This window comes from Lagopus muta, chromosome 7, assembly GCF_023343835.1.
Source record: "Lagopus muta isolate bLagMut1 chromosome 7, bLagMut1 primary, whole genome shotgun sequence".
Taxonomy (NCBI): domain Eukaryota; kingdom Metazoa; phylum Chordata; class Aves; order Galliformes; family Phasianidae; genus Lagopus; species Lagopus muta.
In genome coordinates, this window is record NC_064439.1 from 41,707,986 (window position 1) to 41,727,655 (window position 19,670).

The 19,670-nt window shown below is 41.9% G+C and overlaps 1 protein-coding gene across 9 annotated transcripts in view; it reads left to right on the top strand.

The window, feature by feature from the left end:
* Positions 1-19,670, top strand: part of TMEM108 (transmembrane protein 108) — a 226,412-nt gene that overhangs the window by 61,407 nt on the left and 145,335 nt on the right. For 6 of the 9 annotated variants that reach the window (XM_048951304.1, XM_048951303.1, XM_048951305.1 and 3 more), the window contains exons 1-2: positions 12,196-12,466; positions 18,636-18,765. The gene's annotated coding sequence lies outside the window, so the exon portion shown is untranslated. Of the gene's footprint in view, positions 1-12,195; positions 12,467-18,635; positions 18,766-19,090; positions 19,120-19,670 lie in introns of those variants that run through there. The other 3 variants (XM_048951307.1, XM_048951308.1, XM_048951309.1) reach the window with 3 other exon arrangements.

A 19,670-nucleotide genomic window follows, 5' to 3' on the forward strand; every position in this document is an offset into this window, starting at 1 on the left:
ACTCTTTCTGTGCAACACTTGGCACTGTTGTTGGCCCCATGACTGACTGCAGTATCTCCATTCTTTTTTTTTTTTTTTCAATATTTTGTTAAATATTCATTGCTAGATTCTATATTGTGTTTTTGTTGTTTTGTCACATTATGGGCAATGAACCTGATAATAGTGTATCTGCTATAAATTTATTTACCAAGTTGATGCTTTCATTCCAATTTCCTGAATCCAGCTCAATTTATATAGGAAAGAAACAACTGGAACCAACTGTTTATGTCATGCATTTCAAAATTAGTTGTAAAATTTGCAGTAGGCTGCTTCCCTCCCTGATTGATATTCCTTTTAGTTCTTAAATCTCTGTCCTACGCCACTAAGTTGGCCAACTACAATTACACCCCTAAGGAAACTGTGCCTAATGTGTTTTGGTCTAATACAGAAGATCTGTTTTCACTTCATTTCCCCCTGTATTCAGGGACATTGAATCATCATCTGTGTTAAGAAGAGAGGTGGTAAGACCTAGAAACCCATATATTTATTTATAGCCAGGTAAGGATTTTTAGTCATTCATTCTACTAAATGTGATAGGAAGTACGCAACAGGGGAAAAGGAAAAAAAAAAAAAAAAAGCACTTTGGAAGCATACAGAAAACACTTGAATAAAAATTCTCATTTGTGTCTGTAATACAATTTCTGATCCTTGGAGTCAACAGCAGGGCTTACATTTAAGGCAGCTGGATGTTACAGTGCCAAACATCTTGTGCTACCAATGCAAGTGCTGAGCACAGTGCTGCAGGGGATACCCTTGGTATTAACAGCATGGTCGTCTGTCCCTTCTTGTCAGCTATTGTGACTGCTGAAACTTCCCAGGGCAGGAGCAAACCCAGAGCAAGAGAAGATATTCTTCCAGCAATAAGCTATATGTGTAGAAATAGTCTTCCTCCTTGTTTCATTCTCCCTAGGTGAAGGATCCACATAGAAGGAAAGCTTTTGAATGTTTTTAACCAAAATGAAATCAAGCCTTGAAGATTAAATTTGATTTGAAGTTTCCCCGCTTCAGAGTTAATAGGATTGTGTTTCAAGTCTTCTCTATAGCAATCTGAACTGAGGCACAAATTTCAGTAGCAGATCTGGGAGAGGTTGTTTCAGAACTTACTGTGTTCTGAAACAGAGCAGAATTCTTTTCAAGGCCTTGAAAAATACACAGCCATAGTTATGTATTCTACGTGAACATCCTGCACGTTTATGAAGAGTGAAAAGGAATGGGGGAACAGCAATGAAGTGGAAAATACTAGTAGGATAGCATTATGTAAAGCAGTACTGCGTATTTTTAATTTTTTTCATTTGTGGAGTTCAGAAATACATTGGACCAAACCTGTCTAAGTTTTATTTTGCTTTCATGGATTCTGATCCCCATATATTCTCACTTGCCTTGGCTAGGAAAATAGGAATTAAAAACTGGGAGGAACAGGAAAACCAGTTCTAGATTGTGTTAACGGTTCTGGAGAAGGAGCGAACTTTGATATGTGAGAACACAGAATGTCCTTTACAGCAGGACAAAGAAGTTTTTATGATTGAAAAATCCTGTAGTGAGTAATGATGGGGAAAAAAAAACAATGTGAATGAATATGCAGCTGACAAAGGAAAATGGGTTTCTTCACTCCTTTAAGAAATGGAGAATTGTAGCTCTCTTTTAGGTGAAGCATTTTTTGGAGGGGATGAATAAACAAGCTCCTAACTAGCCATTGGTGAAGGTTGGATGAGGTGACATGAGGCAGGTGCCCCACTGAGTGGCATTATAAATCAAAAGGCTCTGAACAAGTAAAATCACTGCTTAGAAGAAGCTGGTTATGAGATGACTAGGGATTGAATTCAGTCTGTGATGAGGCTGAGGAGACTCACTGGAGGCTGGATGGGTAGAGGAAGAAACAATTTAGAGATGTCTGAGTGAGGAAATAACAGAGGATTAAGTTCAATGATTCAGTTCTCTGATGCAGTGGCACTAAATAGTTAAAGCTGGCAGCTGTTCAGGTGAAAAATTGTTAAAACAAAGCTGAAATGTGGTCAGTATTTCCTGACGTTCCTTCAGAAAGAGAAGGAGAAATTCAAACTTTGAATACAAACATGTTCTGCATGAGTGGTAAAATTCCATGGACGAATTACATTAGTTGGTCTTTTATCGATACGCTTTGTTCTCTGCTCATTCATTCATTATTTCCTTCAATCCTTCCAACGTTAACTGCAGTTCTGAAAATCTACTGATGGTCCTTAAGACAATGCAAATGAATAAAGAACAACACTAAACCACACACGTTCTTTTGCACTGTATACAGCTCTGCAATAAATTTCCCTAATTATTTTTGAATGGCAGCTTATGAAAAATAAATGATATTCTGACATAGCAGTTGTCAAGATGCAAAATTCAGTGAACTGTTAATGTGTGAATCTGTCAGTTTTACCTTCTACTGCGTGCTCATGGTATTAGTTGGAGCCCTGGATATTTAAAAACTCAGCTGTAATTGTGCTGTCCTGAGGGAGCGAGGCTTTGGAAGCACTCAAACCTCTTCCCACTTCCTTATTACTAGATTATTGCTTTCGTCTTCCACCCTCTTAACTTGTGTGACTTGACTGTACAAATAGAAGCTCATGACTTGAAAATGAGCAGCATTCAGCTGGCTCTACAACTTTTGCCTCAGAGTACAATTTTTAATAATGTGAATCTCATGAAACCAAAGATGTTTGCATAGGGAAAGAATGAGGCAGATATTTCCACTTTGTCTTGCAGAGAACAGGGTATGTAGGGTGGTTGTATTTTTTGTTTCTGATTAGTTCTTAACCAAACACTTCAGCATTTCTGAAGTTGTTATTCAAGCAATATTATTAACTTTAAAGTCTCATGATGTGGCTGTGAGCCTGAAAAATCATCAGGATCATCTGGTTGATACATTATAGCACTGTGAATTGCTAGAGGGTTGTCAGTAACAAGGTTGAATTTATTGAATTCAGTATTCTGAACAGAATCAGGCAAGTAGATTTTCATCTTCCTTCATATTCCATGGGCAGAGAGAATGTTACAGGACAGATGGGAGCACTGTAACTCTTAAGTGATTGGAGAAGAATTTCCTTACTCTTGAATTGAGAAGCTTGCTGGTGATACTGAAAAAATAGTTGATTCACAGTGGCGAAGGTGGATGCAGACAGTGCAAACGCTTTGTTGAACTTGAGCTGCATGTCACAACATTAAATTAATATTGCATATGCGTACATGCATACATGCATTTGCTGTGTGTTGTGCAAATTCAAGGCATTGCATTACACCCCAATTCTGAAGTCCCACCTGGGGCTGCTTGTTTCAAGAGAAGGCTTCCTTGAAATCCAGGCACCATATTCACCCTGTGCTCTCTGCACTCTACCATGAGGCAGGACAGACCATTGCTCCAGGCTTCACAGCCACAACACGTCTGTTTTCTTTCCAGCTGCTGGCCAGCTGCTGGCCTGCTGCTGTCCTGGTGTGATGGGGCATTGCTGTGTTCAGGGAGTGACCAGAGTTCAGCCTACCTCCCCAAAGCATGATGCATGTTAACATCACCAGAATTTAGGACCTCCCTTTTTACTGGATGTGAACAAGAAGCTGTTGAGATAAGGGTAGAGGATGGGTGAGATTTCTGGAGGTGACTGAGCCCACCAGTGGGTGCAGCTGTGTGTGAAGCGGCCTCTCCATCCTGTGCTGGGCTAACAGGAAGGTGCTGGGGTTGCCCCAGCAGAAAGGCAGGGAACAGCAGCCTTTTGGACTCTGATCACAGTGTCGTCACATTGTGTCTTGCAATTAATGTCAGAGTTAATTAATATAGCTAATTCATACTCATTAAGGATATAGGTAAATATCCAGCAGAAATGCAGCTGTTTTCACCATCCTATTTTATTAATGTTACATAGATCAGCTGCTGGTGTCTTACAGTTGTTACCAACCTGGGATTATCTATAAAATGTTTAAAACTTCTACTATTTAGCTTTTACCAGTCCTCTCTCCTTGCTTTTTGATCATCCTGTACTTTGACAAGCACTGTCTCCAAATGCCAGCCATTAACAACTCCTGCTTTCTGTAATATTAACAATCTCAGACAGCATAATTTGCACAGTGCTTAAGAGGGTTTTGTTTGTTTGCTTTATTGACATAGAAATAGATGAATAAAGTCTGGTCTTGACTGATCAGAAGCTTCTTGCACAAAACACAGCGCAGTCTGGATTGCCTCCAAATTGAATTACAGTACACGAGAATCAGTGAGGCAAACCTGGGATTTGATGGAGATTTACCCAACAGAGCTATGGGCTGGTCTTTCCAGAATTTGGAAGAGTCGAATGAGGAAGTCAAACACCTGCACCTGGAGGAAATGACAGGCAGGGGTTGTTTAGGAGATTAGCTCTGTAAAAAATGGTTGTGAAGATCTTGCAAGCAGGGATGAAAGCAGTGAAGGGTAAAGAAGGACAACAAATGGATGGAAAACAAAATCCATCCCACCCTGTCCTGTGAAGATACCAAAAGAAAATGAAGTATCTTTTGTTTCTGAAAATGATCCTTTTTTCCCTCTACTTACCTGGCAAATGGATGTCCAACAATCTTACTTGCAAACAAAAGTGATCAAAATGAATCAGTTAACTTAGGATTGGTAGGCTGGGTTTCAGCACAAAACATACTTTTATTTAAAGATGACAGCAGTATTCTACTTATTCATCAATGCCCCGTATTTATAGATGATAATGAACAGCTGATATGTTGGCCAGCTGAAACACTTCCACAATTGCAAGTTGGGTTAAGTTAGTTAAGAAAAAGACCTTCTTTTACTTTTCCTTGTCAAAGTGAGGAGAAATTACTCAGGGCATTGAAGCTGTTGTGGAATACTTACCAGAAGTTGCTGTGGCTAGGAGATTTTCAGTGGAGCCACAACAGCAAAAAAGTAATGCATGAGTGAATCAGAATCATCCTGTGTGTTTTGCAAGCACGTGCACCTAACAAATCTTTAGAACGTAGCCGAGCTGTAAAGAAGAGAAACCATAATCTCCATTTGATGCATTTTCATAAAAACAGAAATACGGTGCTACAATGGTAAGGAGACAAATCTTCTCCTTGGATTGGGAATAGTGCAATCAATTTCTTATCAGAAAGTTGTTCTTAAAATCTCACTTCCTAGAGCTGTAAGTTATGGGCAATTAGTTTTCACTAAAAAGCAGTCCAGACCTTTGAGATTGGAGGAACAAGGCTTTCTTTTCCTTCCCTCCCTGAAGTGCAGAACGAGATGACAAATAACATCACTTAGTTTAGTTTTCTTTCATTGGACAAATACAATAATGAACTAATCCAGTTGTTTTCTATTTTTGAACTTTGTAGTTGTAGGGATTTTTACATTTAGGATTAAGACTAACACAGTCTTTGCAGGAAAATCTTGTGCTTTCATGTAACCCTCTGCCACTCACAGAAAGCCTCTAACATTCGCTATATGTTTCATTTCTACTTCTGAAACAATAATCCATTACAAATAAATGAGTCAAATCAGAGGTACTGCATGTTAGTCTAAATCTGGCTAGAACAACTCCAATGGAAAATAGGGGTAATTGAGAAGGAAAAAGCAAAGAACATTTTTCTTTACCTGTGTTTACATGACAGATGGTGAGCAGAATCCTGGGTAATCTGTTAGTCCTCGTGAGTGAAATCAATTAAGTTTAGAAAAGCTATTCATTGCCAGAGAGATTAAAAAGTAATTAGCAATTATAAAGAAATCTGCAAGGGTACTAATTATAATGAAACAGTGAGTTTAGTTTCTGGACAGGAGGGAGGTTCTAAATGCAGGGGAAGTTTGTATCCTATCTGTTATTTATTAAGAAAATAGCAAAAATGTTTTTGTTGTCAGGATGATGATCTCTGGTGAGGCCCTTTGGATTTTTATCGTGGTGCTGACACAGTAACAGCTGTCCTAATGCCAGTTTACTAAAACCCAACTACAGGATTAAGTACTTAGCTGAGAACGTTTAGCAACAGATAGGAAAATAATTGGAGTTCTTGCTACTGTACTCATATATTTTAGTGTTGATCAAAACTTTTCCTGCAGTTCTTTTTTAATCAATTATTCATACCGTTACAGTCATTCTCCCCATTTTCTTTGGCCATAAGGTGCTTCTAAGAATTACTTAATTTGATACAACATTGTCTGTTCCCAGACAATGCTTCAAAACTACTCTAAAAGTCATGCCTCCTATTCATTTCCATGGGATCTACGACCGATACAAAGAGCATTATGGCTCTATGTGAAGACATGGCATCACTGCGCTCACAGTTTGGTCTCCATAAGCATTCAACAAGCATCAATTAACGTCAATGGGTGCAATTGCTTCAGCTTGAAGGAATTTAATCCTGCCTCTTCGCCTCATATGCATTTCCATGTCAGGTGTCATTCTGCTGTCGTCCATTACACAGCAACATGTAATACTGGTGGGAAGGTTCAATACGTACTACTCTACCACCAGCATCCACCTCTGACATCATGGGCCAATGTAATAAAATAGGAGACATTACTTTTGGAGAAGCCTTTGTGCATTTCATCTGTTCTAGATGCATAATTTTTAAGAAGTTCTTGCAGCAAGCAAATCTTTTCCTGGTAAAGAAATCAATTTTTTACTTTCAGACACCAGTGAACATCCTCAGAAACGTGTTTCATTTATATATCTGGGTGAGGTACGTTTATCCTCAGTACCTCTTGTTTGGAATAGTCTCTTTAGTACCTAAGAAAACCACCCAGATTTTGAAGCCTGATATGTAACATTTAGAGGACTGAACTGAAACAATTGTGACAAACATTGAAATGTTTAGTATGCACTTTTTGGTGGAATACTGCATATTCTTCACCAGAATATGTAAAAAGAGACAGTCTTACTTGAAGAATGTTTTGATGGCAGTAACAGAAGGCTCCATTGATTGCTGCTATCACAGCACTGCTCAGCCCCCCATCAAAAATACTCCTCTGAATGTAAAATGAGGAGCGTTATTTTCCAAACTTTCTAAAATGGCCGAGGCCAATGCTGTAATCTTGAAAGACTGAAGGTCTAATATTTTCCTTACTCTGCCCAGTATTTTTATTGTTCATTTTACCCTATCTTTGTGAGGTCTTTCCTGTTCTCATATTCCCTATTCTTAGCACATGAATAATTTTATGACTTAGTAAAAGCCTAGAGATGAATTAAATTTGAGATGAAAGGAAAAGAGATTAATAGTGAACAGGAAGAAGCTTTCTGCTTTAAAAAAAAAAAAAATCAGCCTAATACTACACATTCACTGCCAGCTCTTCTCTGAGAAATATTTATGATCACAGATGTTTATAAGCCAACACATTTTTGTAAAAAAAAAAAAAAAAAAAAAAAAAAAAAAAAAAAAAAAAAAAAGCTAAGTGTTTAATGGTTATTTCTATACATATCGGGAACATAGCCATTACAATTCATTTCCAAGTTTTACTTTTAGAACAGTGCCACAATATTTTAGTATAATTTATTAAAAACTTAATAGGCTGTTAGCTCTCAAGTTGTAAATGAAGCATGTAGGAGGAGAGGGATTACTACTGTACAGCTCCTGCAGCAGGGAATAATTACAGTCCTAGAATAAGAAGGGGGTGGAAAAATACTGTGTAAAAAGTTCTGTACACTTTTTCCTCCCAGTGACGTAATGATTCAGCTTTAAAATTGCATGTTTATAAGCTTCTGGTGAATGAATGTTACCCACCATGATACTGGTCTGCAGAAAGAGTGAATGGTGGCAGCTGTGTAGGCCCACCCGGCCTGTTTGGTTCATCTGTGACACCTCAGCATGGAGAGCTGGCAATAGCATTGCCTGTGCACTGCCATGAGAACAGCTGTTGGGGAACGTATTTTTTGATTGGACACTAAAAAATTCAGTATTAATTTAGTTTGCTGGCTCAGGCTCTGTGATTTTGTTTTGGTTTTTTTTTTTTTTTTAATATGACATCCACTGTTCTTAGCTGAAAATGGGAAGCTTTTATCCACCTGCTGTATTTAAAGATTGTGTCTGTCACAGATAGCTTGAAGTCACATTGGCCAAAATATGAAAGAAAAGATCTGAAGAAATGAGTTGGTTTGTCAGAAAGATGTGGCTAGCTTGGCCTCTGGAAGGAGAAACCAGACTTTCCCTGGCTCTTCTGTGAATGTTTTATTCATACTGGGTCAGCGTTGTTGGTGCAACTCATCCAGACTCTTTGAAGCTGATGGAGATCCATCAAGCTTCAGTTCTCGTGAGTGATAGAGTGCCTCATGGACAAAAGCATTTTTCTATTGAATTTATATTCACAGTCTCATTCATTCTACCTTGCACCTTACCCTCATTTCATAAAGACAGATTTTACTTTGTGTATGAAAATGTTCCATATGGGTTTCCTATTGCACCAAAAATTGCCATTTTCTTTGGTTCCAAACTTCCTTCGTATTTTTCATTAGTTACAAGAATGAATAATGTCTTGTGCTTTTGTAAATCCCGAGATGATTTTGAAAATCTCTTATAGCCATAGTTATAACATAAAAATGAATTTTATTCCAACGAGAAAGAAATTCCAAGTCTTTTCATTTGGTCTGTATAATTACTTCTGAATTCTAATGCCTCGGAGGAGCCGTGCTCACTGGCTTTCGAACAGAGGCAAGACATAACCTTTCCTTGAATTAGAGATCTCTGAAGAGGTCGAACCATAGTCTTCTTCAGAAAATGTACTTTAGCCTCAGTTAGAAACAAACAACTAAACCTCAGGTATGCAAAACAAAGAAAGAAGGGATTTCTCTGATATATGGCTTTCATATGTGATTGATGGGAACCCTAAGTTAATGTTTCCTCAGCAGTTGAGACTTCCTACTGAATTACTCTAAGCAACTGTAGAGGATAAAGCTTCCATAACAAAATTGCCTAAAACGTTATTAGAGTTGATGGACGTTCTGCCAAACTGTTCCCCTCTGTGTGGAGCATAGGATTATTTTTAACTTTGGACTGTTACCTCAATCTGTACAGTCCAGGAGGAAAAGCAATTGGTTCTCCTTTCTCTTTTGATCTGGATTAGAATTTCATGTGTACCAAGAAGGAACTTGTTCTTCTTCAGCAGTTACTCCATTTCTAACACTGGCCCTGCATCAAGTCTATCAGAAGAGGATATAAAGCTGTTATCTAGCTCTGGTGATATTCCAGCTACTACCAAGTGCAGTGCTAAGGTATAGTTACTGCATAAAACCTGGAAAAATAACTTTTAAAGAGTTTGTGGAGTGATTCCACAGATTGCCAAAATGCATTGCATATTGCAAAGCTGAACTGCACACATACAGCCCTTCTACAATCCCTCCTAGCTGGACACTTTGTGTAGACTGATACATTTATTTTACATACAAAAACCCTTTGTTGCCAGGCATTGGAGCAGAGATTCTGTCTTATCCTCTATAACTACAAAGACTGTTGGCATGTTACAAAGTCTATAAGCTGACAATTGGTTTCCTTTGAGCATTACAAACTGGGTATCCACAAGCAGGCAGACACAACATAACTAAGTGCAGATGTTTCTGCGGTGTGACGTGGATGCGGCCTTTCATACTGTTACTGGCATGAAGCACTGGGCAAAAGAAGAAAAGTGAACAGAAAGCCACAAAAACAGTGCAGTGGTTGGTGCTCTTCCACTGAACAGTCTCTTTGAATATCCTGTATTTTCAGTGTAGGGAATGTTTTACCAGCAGCAACTCTTCCTTTAATGGGAGGGAAGTTTGCAAATCCCCTGGAGAGAAGCACAGAGGGAGTAGGCCAGTATGTCCAGCTCATCACTGTGGCTTTCAGGCAGATTTGAAGTTGCGCGCACCACATTGCAGCCCTCCTCCTGGATTCCTGTCACACTTGAAATTCCCATGAAGCGTAGGAAGGCACAAAAGGTAAGATAGACAGTTTTGGCTGCCACATTACGGAATGAGATAAAACTCTTAGTGTTTAAAGGAGGGCTATGGAGATACGGAAGGTTCTGGAAGGTAGGATGTAGTCCCTGTTTTTGCTCAGCCCAGAGCAAAGGAGCTGAGGGGAGGCCTCATGGCGGCTGCAGCTCCTCACAGGAAGCAGAGGGGCAGCGCTGAGCTCTGCTCTGTGTGACAGCGACCAGACACAAGAGAATGGAGCTGTGCCAGGGGAGGGACAGCTGGGGGTGAGGGACAGGTGCTGTGCCAGTGGATGGTGGGCATGGAACAGCCTGTCCATGGCAGTGGACTGGTGAGTAATGTGAAGCTCAAGAGCAGCCTTGGCTGTAGTAACCACAAAATGGTGGAGTTCAAAATCCTTAGAGTGTCAGAGGGGGTGCGCAGAAGCTTGCGACCCTGGACTTCAGGAGAGCAGACTTGAAACTCTTCAGGGAACTGGTTGGCAGGGTGACACGGGAGATAGCCCTGGACGGAAGAAGAGCCCCAGAAAGCTGGTCAGTATTCATGGACCATCTCCTCCAAGCCCAGAAGCAGTGCATCCTGGCAAGAATGCCAGGAGGCCTTTGTGGATCAACAAGGAGCTCCTGAACTTGCTTGAGCTCGAAAAGAAAGCCTATAGGGAGTGGAAACAGGAACAGGTTACCTGTGAGGACTACAAAGAAGCTGTCTGACCAGTGAGAGATCAGGTTAAGAAGGCCAAAACCCAGAAAGAATTAAATCTAGCCACAGACATAAAGGGGAACAAGAAGAGATTCTACAGGTATGTCAGTGATAAAAGGTCAGGAAAGATGTGGGCCCTTTCCAGAAGGAAACTGGAGGGATATGGAGAAAACTGAGATGCTCAGTGACTTCTTTGCCTCCGTCTTCACCATCAAGGGCTCTAGCCACACTGCCCAAGTTGCAGAAAGCAATGGTCAGAACTTGGAGAAGGAAGATCTGCCTGCTGTAAGTGACAATCAGGTTAAAGACCATATAAAGTATCTGAAGGTGCACAAGTCCATGGGGTCTGATGAGATCCATCCACGAGTTCTGAGAGAACTGGCAGATGAAGTTGCCAAGCTGCTATCCATCTTATTTGAAAGGTCATGGCATCTGGTGAAGTTCCCACTGATTGGAAAAGGGGAAACATAACACCCATTTTCAAGAAGGGAAAAAAGGAACATATAGGGAACTACAGGCCAGTCAATCTCACCTCTGTGCCTGGCAAGATCAAAGTGAAGATTTTTCTGAAGGCCCTACTAAAGCACATGGAAAATGAAGGTGAGGTGATTGGTGCTAACCAAGATGGCTTCACCAAGGGCAAGTCATGCCTGACAAACTTGGTGGCCTTTTACGATGAAGTTACAGCCTCCATGAAGAAAGGAAGAACAACTGACATCATCTACCTGAACTTGTGCAAAGCATTTGACACTGTCCTGCATGCATGACATCCTAGTTGCCAAGTGGGAGAAAAATGGATTTGATGGATGGACCACTCACTGGATAAGGAACTGGCTGGATGGGTGCACTCAGAGAGTTGCAGTCAGCAGCTCAATGTCCAAGTGGAGAGCAGTGACGAGTGATGTTCCTTGGGGATTGGTGTTGGGACCAGTGTAATTTGGCATCTTTGTAGGTGATACAGACAGTGGGATCAAGTGCACCCTCAGCAAGTTTGCAGACAACACTAAGCTGAGTGCTGCAGTTAACACGCTGGAGGGAAGGCATGCCATCCAGAGGGACGGAGATAGGCTTGAGGGGTGGGTTCATGCCACCATCATGAAGTACAAAGCCAGTTGCAAGGTCCTGCACTTGTCGGGGCAATCCCAAGCACAGATACAGGTAGCTACAGGGCAGCAAATGGCTTGAGAGCAGCCCTGAGATGGATTTGGGAGTGCCAGTTGATGAAAGATTCAACACGAGCCAACAACATACACTTGCAGTCCAGGTGGCCAACCGTATCCTGTGATCCTCGCGGGTCCCTTCCGACTCGGGGTATTCTGTGATTGATTCTGTTTCCGCGCTGCTTCGGCGGCTCTCTCGGCCTTTTTAAACTGCCTCCCCGAACCCCGGACCTCCCCTTTCCGTGACCCAGGGGAGCCGCGCCGAAGCCCTTCCTCCCACCTCCCTCCGCCGCAGCCCCTCGCTGACAGACACACGCCCGCTGCCGCAGCCGGGCCCCTCCCGGCCAGCCGCCCCCCGCTTTGTGCGCGGCCCGCGGGAGCTCCGCCTGCGGCGGCGGCGGGGCCGGGCCGGGCGGCAGCAGAGCGCGGCGCTGTGTGCCCGCCGCTCCGCTGTGTGCCCTCCGCTCCGCGCCCTCGGCGGAGGCCAGCAGCCGGCGGCTCCCGACTGGAACAGCAGGGGAAGGGGCTCCGTTCCCTCGGCTCTCCGTTTCTCCGGATGAAATGCTGTCTGAAGTGGCATCTGCCCGGCGGGTCTCCCTGCTGGCTTAAAGACGCTGCGTTTTAGATGTCCTTCTGCATCCCTCCGGCGTACGTGAATAAGCGGTTTCGGAGGTAGGCGCGCGCCGGGAATGGCCAGCGGTGGTTTCTGCTCTTCGTGGCTGGGCGGGAGCGGGGAGGAGAGGTGACATTCGCATCGATCGGTGCAGGAAAAGCCTCGCCTCGCTGTTAGGAGGCAGGGTACGTTAAAGCGGGAGCTGCAAGGCGCTTGCCGTGCCCGAGCGCGTGTGCTGGGATATGTATCGGCGATACCGAGCCGAAGGCAGGGCTGCTCCACGGCGTGAGGAGCGAAGCCTGTGCCGTGCATGCTGTGTTAAAAGAAGGCTGCATGAAGGACGGCATCCTTCCTTACACCGCTCGGGAACGCGGCCATAGGAAAGGCTGCGTGTGATGCTGTGTGAGGCAGCACCTCGTAGCCGGGGCTTTGCGAGCGAGAGCCTTCGTCTGTTTGATTCGAATAGTAGGAGGGGCCCACGGACCGCTTCGGGATAATGTGTTAAAGCTTGCGTAGAGTGGAAGGGTCGGAGGAGAGGTAGCTGTGTGTGAAGGACTGAACTGACTTCTCCGGGAAAAAAATAGGAAGGGGATTGAACTGTTCTGTGAATAAATGGCTGTGCTTGTGCAGCTCAACTGCGAGACAGATGATCTAACAGAAAATCCCCCGTTTGTAACTACAGAAAGCTTCTGGCTCAATGGCGGGAGTTCTTTCTGTGGAAAAAGCCACTAATCAGAGCAAATAGGATCAGTCGCCCTTTATCCTATTGGTTTAATGTTTAAAAATGCTCCTTCTGCTGCTTCAGGTGCTAAATCAGTGATGGGAATGTGCTGCTGCTGAGTGATTCTGTCGTGTCACAGCTGGCTTCTCTGGGGGGGGGACATGGGGAAGAGTGAACTTGAGGAATGCGGTTCAAAAAAGCAAAGCAAAAAAATGATGCTGTAATGTTTTCCTGGTGCTTTGCAGCAGTGCTTCTGGAAAACAGATGCTGACAGAACTGTTCAAAGCTATGTAAAGTTCCAATCCTTACATTTGTAAAGTGATAGAACCAGATCAGCTGCAGGAACAGACAGCAATATGGTAACAGCGATACCACCTGGATCTGAAGGCAGTATAAAACTTTACTTGAACGCTGTGTTAACCAGAACTAAACCCACATGTGCAAGCTATCAGGTGTTGCCTACTTTGATGTGGTCCCAGTGTGACTTATCTACTTCCTGGTTTACTGTAGGTCCTAATGAAGTAACCTCTGCAGATGTAATGAAATAGTTACAACAAGTTTATACTACCTGTTCTGATTGTGATGGATCACTCTAATGAGCTGTTTGACCGCCAACTATTCATTTTAAAGATATTCTTTATTTCTGAGGAATTGAAAACAGCAAAACGGTACAAATACCCTTAATCCTATTAAGATTAATGGGATTTCCTCTACCCTTATAAACTGATGTTCACTGAATGAATGCCAGATATGAAATAGATTAAACATTAGTCTTTCACTGGAGAGATGAAAGCGAAAAGAAATCAGCTATAAGTGTTAAAATGGGAGAGATGCCATTATACAGCTGTATGTAGGATCTGCAGGTAGAATAGCATACTGCAGAATAAAATACAACTCAAGTTATTAGTGACAAAGACTTTTTTCCCTGCTAATAAGACTGACATGCCAATATTATGCTGAAATAGCTGCAATAATGTGCATATATTAAAGGCATTTTATGTATTGACACAGCATGCCTCAAGAAGTTTGAAAACACTGGGCAATCTTTCCTCTGCTGGCAACAGGAGGCAATATTGCTAAGTGCCTGTGCTGTAGCGTCTGCTCTGGTGCTGCCTTCCCTCGGAGGTTGTGCCGGGGCTGAATTTTGCCTTAGTAGATAAGCTGAGTCAGCAGGCAACACATCGCCTCGCAGCCTGCAGCTGCCCGTGGCAAGAGTTGAGCAAAGCCAAGTCCCTCGGTGGCATGCAACAGGCCTCAGCTGCATCAACAAAACCTAGCAAACTTATTCTCCAAACCATCTCGTTGCAGGCAAACAAGTTCTTCTGTGAGGATTCACTTAGACAAGGGTTTTTCACCATGCTATAAAATGAATTTGTCATTTGTCAGGTAAATAGAGGCAACTAATTTATGCATAAATTCTATTGTAGGTACTTGCAAATTATTTATTCTAGTCAGATCCATGTAAAAATTTTTCTACTTAATTGTTTCATCACGACATCCTTGTTTGTGAAATATATTAACTGCCATGTCTGGCCACATTTACTAAACAATTAAATGAATTCATAAATGTGAAACTTACTAATATTGTAGTTTTTGCTATTAAGGCTTATCCTGTGGTATCACTCAAGAGAACATGGTGTTGGCAACATCTCTCCAGTGATTTAGAGGGTAGGAATTTGGCTGTAATACTTAACAGTTAGTTTAGTCAGTACAATTTGAAGTGAAGCTATTTTGTCATTACCTGAACTGCACTGCAGGAAATCATGAAATAACATAGTTACCATGGTCTGGCAACAAATAATTCAACTAGAGGCATATGCTGGCCACAGTAACTGTACAAAATATTTTTTTTAATTGCAGTTATGTTTTAAACTTAAAATCAACCCCAAAATTTTTGTAGCTGAATCCCCTGACTGAAAGCTAAGGTACTAATAGGTAGTAATAGTAATTACTCACCAGTAATAGGTTAGGAGTGAGACCAGATTGCAAATTGGGACCTGCTCTGTACTGTGTTGTAAATACAGCTCTTCCAATTTGAGTTTGAAGTACTAATAAAGATGCGGAGATGATCAGTGACGTAGTGTTAGGAACATGGAACTCCTCAGTGGTGATGGGGAAGCTCTGATCCTCTCCGTGCTCCTGGCTGACTGAGGAATTGGGCTGTGCAGCACTTTGAGCCACCTTTTTGGTAAGAGCACTGCATACCTCTGCTGGGAAGTCCTTGCTCCTGGCTGGCAGTATGTGCAGTCCACCCCTGAAACGCTCACTGAGGCCTCTGGTTTGCTGATGGCATTGGCTGGAAGTGTATGAGCTGGCACGTATGTTTGCAACATCCAGTTCGATTTGCAAATTCATTGTTTCATCAATCTGTTCCATCCATAGCACAGAGACTTCAAATGAAATTCTTGTCCCACAGTTTGAATGTTCAACTTAGCTATGTCAGTAATAACACACTTGTTTAAAAATAAATAAATAAGTAAAATAGGTAAATAAATAGGAGATTAGGAAACAAGGCTCTGTTTACAGACTGGCAGGGTGGCTGAGGCTGGCAGGGGCTCAAGCCCTCTGGGGGGCTGGGTCCAGTTGGGTGCTAAATGGATATGCTCTACTGAAATGACACTTTACAGCCTGTTTGGGGGACCTCTGCCAGCGCTGAAACAACCTCACAGTGAGAATTTCCTGTGCTTAAATGGAGGTCCCTGTATTTAGTTTGTCTCTTGCCTCTTGTTCTTTCACTAGACATGACTGAGGAGAGTCTGGTTCCATCTTCTTTACTCTGTCTTTGTGACAAAGCTTATGATCCACTTGTCCACCAGGCCTCACAGATCTTGTGCCACAAAGCTATTCCCCAGTTTTCTCTGGGCCTCTTCTCCCAGGTAGCAGTGATAGGATGAGAGGGAATGGCCTCAAGTTGCTCCAGGAGAGATTCAGGTTGGATGTTAGGAAAAATCTGTTTTCAGAAAGAGCAGTGATGCAGTGGCACAGGCTGCCCAGGGAGGTGGTGCAGTCACCGTCCCTGGAGGTGTTGAAGGACCGTGTGGATGTGGCACTGAGGGACGCGGGCAGTGGAGTGATGGGGATGGGTTGGCAGCTGGACAAGGTGATCTTGGAGGTTTTTTCCAGCCTTAATGATTCTGTGATTCTGTGAATTAGAAAGGATGTGTGAGTTTTATTCTGAATTGGTTACATACTCTTCTATGGCACTCAAAACACTACTTTTTGTTGTAATGATGGCAGGTTTGTTATACTTCTAATTAAGAAGCTTGGCTGAGCAGTTCATGTTGCTTTATTAAGCTCTCTCTGCTAAGGGAGGCTTCACCAGGAGGTGCCCTCAAGTAAAGTATCACAGTGCTTCAAAGCAGCAAGAAGCATTTTGTGACAAAGCCCAACTATAGCGTTTGTGGTGGAAGACATGGGGGAAACGGTGAAAGTAACAGTCACCTAAAAGATCACTGGCATTCAGATTGCAATCTAGAGGTAGTCTTCTACCCAGGGTGAGGCAGGACTATGTTTTTGTGTCCTTTATTATGGTCTAAAAATGGAAGTAATACAGTAAGATTGATTGTGGGATTTAATAATACATGCACACGTGCGCATTTTTGCATATAATTCTCTCAAGATTGAAACTGCACAGCTATTTTGGGAGTTCTTTGTATCTGGGAAGTAGTTGCAACTTTGTCTCTGTCATCATTGGCCCAGATCAACATTGACTGCAAAAAGATTAATCAAAATCAGTGGAGTGGGACTCGTGTGCCTTTTGTGTACCTTGCCTGTTCACTTTCTGCCTTCTGGAAGTGAAAACACTCACAAGACACACAAAATAGAGGTTTTGCCTGACCAGTGATGTTCCTATTTGAAGGCTTCGGAGAGGTTACCAATATTGTATGTGTCTGGCTGTTAAAGCAATGCTTTTTAGCACAGTCTGCAATAATTTCAAATTAGAGAGGTTTAGATAGAATATTTGTGCACACGGGCACACATAGAAAAATTGAAATCTGCTTTTCACATGGTAAGACTTTTGAGATGTAGATCTAACATCAGCAAGTAGAGCCAAGAGCAGTGCAGTCACTTCTTTTTTCCTTTGGTACCTTTGTAGGTGAACAGCGTAACTGAAATCAGGAGAGAAGCTAACCAAGATGAAAATTTTCTCTAGCAGTCTCTTTTGCTTTAGTTTCTGAGCAAATAGCTATAGGCATAGCATATAACAAGATGCTCGAAGACACTCCAGACATCTTGTTAGTCAGCCTGGGTATTACTTCAAGTAATGTTTATCATGACAGGGGACAAACTGTAAAATATTAACACAGTGTTATATACAAAGAATACACCGAAGTTTTGAATCCAAGTAATATAGCATTCCTTTTATAATGGCAGACTAAAATCTATTCATTTTTCTGCTTCCATCAGCATTTGAGCAGATTCTATGCTTTAGGAGAATTAATCTTCCTGAACAACCAAGAAAAAAACATTCTAGATGTCTTTTCACAAACTCTTTATCACATCAGCTGCTGTTGGCTCATTCTTCTTTTGCAGTGTGCAAGCTATCTCATATCTGTCCTACAGTCACACAGTTGACATGTTTGCATACACGAGGTCTTTGTGCTGTAGGAATTTGCCATGTGACAATCCCTTTATTTTTTTAAACTTTAGTCAGTTCTTCAGTAGTGCTATGCAGAGGCATGCCCTCACAGCAATCTCTACCTGCATCCAGGCATGTACCAAGGTGCACGTATTTTGCATTTCTTATTCTACTGCCCCTTCCTGGTAAGCCAAATGATCTGGCCCATGGTTCAAGCATATGTGATGCCTTCAGAGGTCCCACTGATGGCAGCTGCTGAGCTCAATCAGAAAAGCTGTTCCTTGGTTTTCAGTGCTCCTTTTGGTTGGATGATCAAATTTAAATACATGCAGTGCAGCTGCAGATACTTCTAAGGAATCTCCCTGAGATTCCCTGAGTATTTCTAGAAAAGAAATTCCGTGTTGCTGAAAAATGTTGAGCAGCAAAGTAATTTTTTTTTTTTTTGAAGGAGCTTTTTCTTTTTGTTACCTTAATTGCTGAAAAGTGATCTATATCTGTCACTCTTTTCTTTCTCAAATTAGTAGCATTCCTACTCCTGAGCTAGAATTTAAATTTAACTTTTTCTTTCCATGAGAATCAGCCTTTAACAGATAAATTCGGAAGTAAATTGACAATTTAGCATCATGAGCGTTTGAAATTCAAAAGGTAAAAGCATGTTCTTAAACACATGATATGCACACACGGGACATAACTTCCTGAAAAAGAAATCCAAGGAAAGAATCTCTTTCTTTATCCTCCTAAAGAAAAAAATAGAAAAATAAAAAATCAATGATGTACTGAAACAGTGGACTGTAAGCCATTGTGCTGAAAGCTCTTGAGAGCAATAGAAGATACATGGCACAGTGCCATATGCATTAAAGTTGAGTGCCTTGTAGAATGTGATGGATAAATGTCTTGGAATAACTTACCCACTTCTGTAAATTTACAGGTTGCATCAGTTGGCAAATTAAAAGTACCAAAACAAGAAGGTGGAAGAGCTGCTGTTACCAGAAAGGTCAGAACCAATGGACTGTATGGATATAAATATGTTTGGAGGCATCTGCACTTCCCACTACAAGGTAAAGCACATAAAGTTTTTTTCTTCCAGTTTGTTTCTCTTCAGTGCAGTACAGCTATCTCTGCAATGGCTTTCCCCAAGGTGGCAAGTGAAGTGCTCTCAGGAGCTTGTTCACTCTAGAGGCTCGCTGCTAGTAACTGTTGTAGTGGAAATACTAAGTCATGGCTTGAACCAGTGATTGAGCACCTGGTGGGAAGGTGGGGCCAACCCAGGGGAGCTCAGGTGCATGCAGTGTATCTGGATAACTGGAAGGGGCGGAACTAGGATCCACCCCTTCCCAGACCTCATTTAAGGGTTGGTGTTGGAGACAAAGGGATCCCACTGGAAATCCCTGTGTACTTGAGGCTTTCTGAAGGTAAGCAGCTTCTTTCTTTCTTTTATTTCTGTGGCTGCTGTACTTGAGCAGATCTTTACTTACTGCAGCCTAGGACCTTGCTGCTCTGTTGTCATTACTGCATTTTCTATCGTGTTCCATTTGTGGTCTACAATAAATGTATGACTGGACAATAATCAGACCAGGGGAGGTGTAGATTTTCAAGAGCCTGTGAAAAATGTGAATTCTCAGAGCCTTTACAATTCAAGCTTTTGTGTGAAGTGTCTGCTAAGGTAGCTCCACAGGTTGTCTGGCTTTAGGCTGTGCTGGTAGGTCTTTCCTCACTTTTTTTTTTCATGCGATGTATCATCTGTCTAAATGCTTATTACCTGCCCAGAGATGTAGATAGAAGTAGACTTGGAACGTATATCTCTTAGTGCTGAATCTTAACCAGAAAATCTGTCTAAATTCAGTGCTGCTAGAGGCATAAATTATGCTGTTTTCTTCTTATGCTCTTAGTGTTCTTTTACTTTTAGGGTTATTGTGTGATATGTTTACTCTAACTAATACAACTTTTCTAGTACTTTTGTTTA